The sequence below is a fragment of the Metopolophium dirhodum genome, chromosome 5, assembly GCF_019925205.1.
Source record: "Metopolophium dirhodum isolate CAU chromosome 5, ASM1992520v1, whole genome shotgun sequence".
In the NCBI taxonomy this organism is placed as follows: domain Eukaryota; kingdom Metazoa; phylum Arthropoda; class Insecta; order Hemiptera; family Aphididae; genus Metopolophium; species Metopolophium dirhodum.
The window spans coordinates 15,421,331-15,427,330 of NC_083564.1; positions in this window are offsets into that span (position 1 = coordinate 15,421,331).

Genomic DNA, 6,000 nt, shown 5'->3' on the forward strand with positions numbered 1-6,000 from the left:
ACAGTGCAGTTGCATTCGTTGATCGGTTTACAATCCAACCGATATTGAGCATCAGCCCTCAGCGATTTGTTGATGACAATGCTTATAATAGTAAAGCGACCGTGTCGTTATAGGGAAACCAGTGCGATTTCACTTGGATACGTCATTGTGCGCCAAACAATAAATTGTCATATCATATACGCTATCAATAGGTTGTCTATGGCGGCGCTACTGTTTTGGTGTGTATAGCTTTGGAGGTTAAACGATTGGACGAAAAGGAAAGGCAATTTAACAGCCGGTGGCAATCATTTTCGCGACATGCTGGAGAGATGTTTAATGCCTTAATGGGATTCCTTTCATGGTGGTCGGCAACAGCACTTGAGATACGGCTAATTAAACTGCAATTAAACGTCGGTTGATATTTCTGTTTTTATTAATAATTGCGCCTGCGAATTTGGGCGGTCTCTTTTAGGTGAAACAATTAATTTAATTTTTTTGCCTAATAAACCAATGATATATGTGTATGCGTCTGCATTTCAAAATTCTCTTGTCATGGAAACTGTATGTTATTTTGTGAAAAAAATGCAATAATGGCCTTACAGCAGTAATATACTGCAGTGCGTTCACTAGATGGTTAGTTCACTGACAAAACTGCATTTAACTCTGATGTTACTACAGAAGCCGTCCTATTTCTGTCCAATTTCGAGATTCGATGATTTCTCACACGCAGCCAATTATTATTTTAAACGTTTTTAAAAAATAAAGGTATTATTTATTTCAATACATAAAAATAATATTATGATTGTATTATATGAAAATATACAATATACATATAATTATACCGATGTTGTGTTATATTATTATAATTTATTACCAACACGTAATTTTAATGATATAACAATAGGTTTAGAACCAATGCTACCACAATTTATGTGGATATAAACTGTAAATAATTTAGATTAGTAATATCTACATTTAAAGTAATAAATTCAAGTAACAATAAAATAGTAGGTATGTTTATTAAAAGACGTGTTTAACACTTAACAATATTGTACTTACCATGATATATATTTTTTTCCTGTTATCTTTGGCCAATTTATTCTTTGTAAGTATTTTGGACTACTTACTACAAATTTAGAGTAGATATTGGTTTGTCAAAATATCGTTCTAACACACAAGTTCTCCAAGAAACGTTAATCACAGTTTGTACTCAAAATTATACAATGGATAGATAAACGATCATTAATACTGTTGACATTGCATAATTTTATCGTCTTTGTTGGATACAATTAATTAAATCATATTATGTTAATACCTATAGTAAAATTAGTTTTAACTTTTTAAGTATTACATATTTTAAATTGTAATACAATATTTTGTAAAATTGAATGTATATAAATGGTTACACTCAAATTATAATTATTGTCATGTTATACATATTATTTAAATTTTGAAATAATGAGGTCAACTTGCAACAGAATAGTAAAGTAAAATTATACACTATACGTCTTGTTGTCTAACTGTTTTATTAAAATTTCGATGATTAATTTAAATAACATTGTAGTTTTTTTAAGTAAAATAAATGGTTATTGGCTATTGGGTTTATCTAGCCACTAGGTAGGAAGTATAAGTTAATGAAATATTACTTACTTAAGTCCTACTGAGGATTATTAATCTATGTATTTATTATTATTCAAGCCTTACGTTTATTACCTAATAAGTCTAAACATTTTTATCAACATATTAAAAAAAAATTAAAAACAAAAATAATTAGAAAATGTCAAATGTCTGTTGTATAGTACCATTAAGATTCACTTTCCTACCATAAAAGATATTGAAGTTAAAAATTTAAGCATTTTAACAGTTCTTAAAAGTGTGGACACACATAAAAATTCACGTTGTCCTTATTTTATATTTATAGATTATAAACTTAAAAGACTACCTACTATTAACTTTTGACATTGCATAATTTTGTAGTCTTTGTTGGATACAATTAATTAAATAACATCTTATTAAAACAACCTCATATAACATCATGATTGTTCATGACATTATACAGTCTGGGTTATATTATTATTTATTATATTATTTTTGGGTAGTTATACTTATATTTTTTGTTAACACCTTAATCAAATAGATAAAATGAGATACTTAAAAAAATTAAGTTTAATTATAGACTGCAGTCATGCCATAGTATCATTACATTAATTCAATAGTTTGAATAGAAATAATAAATTGACGAGGAGGTTCGAGAAACACACTCAATAAATAATATAAAATATCCATTGAATGTTTTTATGCTAAGTCACTTTACGAAATACGTGTTACATATTTTGTGAGGAAAGCATATTATCGTTTACACACATTTATTATGATCGATGTGCTGTCTAAGGTCTAACTATTAATTTATCAGTGTTAAGCACGCGATTATTCCATCTAAGATAAATGTATTAATTTTTTTGCTTTGATCATCTCCCGAGGCCCTAAAGTTTTAGTTTATAAAAATAATGAACTTTGTTTAACCACAATTATTTGATTAATTCTAGGATTAAAATGTTCTCATGATCTATCAGGTAGGTACTTTTTAAAACTGAATTTAATGGAAAATATGTTGTATACATCTATTTACTGTACAACTGTAAGAATTTATTTGTATATTAAGTATTAATACAAAATATTATATTTAATGCCCTTTAATTGTTATGACCATATTTACCATGCATTTGCTTACGTTAAATAAGTTGATATTATGTATGGGTGCCAGGGTACCTATACGTTAAAAAAATATGAAGTTAAATTTATTTACTATAAATTATAATCTTATATTATCTTGATTGAAACGTATGCGTATAAAAGAACAATATTACATTATAATTTATGACTTTATAATTATAAGTATTCTTGAATAGTTGTTTTCTGATTTTGATTTAATACAAATATCAACTATAAATTTAGGCACTTATATTAGTTTCAACTTTTCAAGTTTGGTTGGGTAATATAAAACAATTTTTTTTATTAGGTTTATCATGGTTAATGATTGTGGTCAAATATATTTTTGTAATCACAAACAATAAGAATGTTTTAGTGTTTAACTCATACAATATTATACACCATTATATTATGACGCATAGTGAATATTTTATTTTCATGAAAGTCAAAAATTACATTTGTGTACATACTGATTTAATATGTTACTGTGTTCGTGATAATCTTTGAACTTAATTATTGATAACTGATAAGCGTTATGATTGTATGAAGAATACAAATTGGATAGCATCTTATCAACAACCGTTATGGAATATTTAATGAACGCGAGACCGCAGTTTTACGTTTTACATACTAATATAATTTATAATCGGTGGAACCCAAACAGCTCCCGTCAAAAAATGTTTCACTAGTAAGTTAATTCTCGAATGCGAGGCAAATGTGCTATATTATAGGCATTATAATTATAATTCAAAATTTATAATTGATACTCATATTTCTTTAAAATGACAAAATATTAATGCATTATTTAGATACATTGTGCCTATATTGATAATATATACTTGACAATTAGGTATTGCGCTCTATAATAAGATACCTCATATTATAAAAATTTGTGTTTGATTTAATTGAATCAAAATAACTATACTTAAATAATAGAAAATAAAACAATATTGTCGACAGCTAGTAGCCATTGAAAATAATAATTGATGGTTTATATTTAATGTATTATTAGTAATAATTCGATGTCTTGATGAGTTATCACTGAGTAACACACTAAGACGTTATACAGTTAAAAAGTATTAAACGGTGACATAATACCTGTAAAGTGCAAGTATAGTTAAGAATTTATCACTAACAATGTTCAGAATGATACGTATATAATATAATACACGTAATGATAATGTACGTGTTATAATATATAATAATGTGTAGGGACAGAAGTTACGATGAAATCACAAGATTCTCGTGCCCTAGTTCAGAAATACGACTTACAATAATTATATAGGTATTCTGTCAGCACTGCACAACCCGCGCAGCAGCTGACAATGTGTCTATTACACTTTAGGCCTTAAGGCTTAAATATATAACTATTTTTAGATTTTTCCATCCAGTGGTCATATATACTCGTACACTCTCCCCAGATCACTGGTTAATAAAAAGTTTAGTTTTTTTCTTCTAATATATACCTACTATTGTTTCATCATATAGTATTATATTATTTTGTGTAAAAAATATGAAATTCAATTGTATTTGTCTCTTGTGTCCAGGGGTCTAATTTATGATATTGAAAAAAAAATCCAATTATTTAAAAAAGCAAGAGAGTTTAAATTCTTTCAATTTGGTGGTATAATACATATTTGAATTTAATGAAAAATAAGTTTAAAAACTCTTATACTTAAAATGATCAAAATAATTATTAATTAAAGTTAATATTAATATATTATGTTTCAATACAATAATATTATTTCGACGCCTTGATAGAACATATTATTACTCCTTTGATTTATTTAAAATTATCAGAACATTTTGGGAACAAAATTCCATTAGGTAGGTACCTATTGTACTTCCAAAGCATTATACTTTTGTTTTCATGAATAAAATATTATACAGCATAACAAAAAAAAACATAACACAGTTGCAATGCAATAAAAAAAATGTTGTTTTCGATAAAAACAGCGATAAAAATTCTGCAATTATAGCCACCACTTGAGGATACTTACATGAAAACCACACCCCTAACACGCGTTATCCCAGTGGCGCCGTTACACGACCTAAGCATACTTTTTTTCGCTTTTGAACAACGTATAACGAAGTGACACCTTATGCCTAGGTACAAGGATCAGCGCATTTATGGAAATCCATTAAAATTACAATGGTGGGGGGCTATCATTTTTAATACTAATGTGAGCCAATACCTTCGATCCCACACAACTAAAAAATGGTAGTATATTTTTAAGGGGCTGAAGGAATTGCAAATTGATTTATCGAACAGCTACTTTATACGCGTATAGGTCTTACAGATGATTAAGGTTTAAGATTCATGACACAAATAATATTGGCTATGATGATAATCTATTAACGTTTTCTGTAAACGTTTTTCCTATATACGAGCCCAAATGATTCCACATAAGTACAGCTACCCTCTTAATTTGTGTGTTTGGTATTGATCGTTATTACTATCACAGTCTTTTTCAAAATAATAAAACTATAATCTCGAATTGTAAATTTTTTTTATAATATAATATATAATGTATTAAAGATGTGCTGCAAATTATAATAGATATACTTCATCGAAGTAAAAAATGATATTTTATGTTTTGAATAAATACAAGATACATAATATAATTGGCAAATATGGTTATAGTAGCCAGTAGGTTATCAATAATCAGAATTCAGAATTCATCAAAGATTGCAAAAACAAGAACAAACTAATATATTTTATTCTTATAATGTAGACGACATTGTAGTTGAATTACAATTTTCACACAATTTTAAGGTTTTCGGAATACGGTGGCTGTCTGTTAAGGAGGAAAATGCAGATGATTTCTAGTTACATCCCCGACAACATTTGGAAATGACCATGTTCTCAGAAAATGATTACTTACCATCATTTCACTATCGCATTTATTTATTTAAAATATCAAAATAATGGTTCTTGCTGTGACATAATTATAAATATATATATATATACATTCACTGAATAGTTATGGCATTCAGTGGATTAAGATAAAATATATTATTATTTTTATTTTAATATACAAAAAAATAAATCAAGATAATTATTAATTCTAAAATATATTAAACAGTGTAAAAATTCACTGCTTGAGTGATTTAGATAAAAGATTAAAGTATTAAACATAATATTATAATATTTATAACGTTTTTGGAATATATTTTAGAATGCAATTCGGACGTTCCAATATTCAATTCCACAATATTATTATAGAGATAGACATATATAGACAACTCAAATAATGAATATTTTATTGTTATACTACCACGCCATACACAATACACCATAATGGGAAGTGT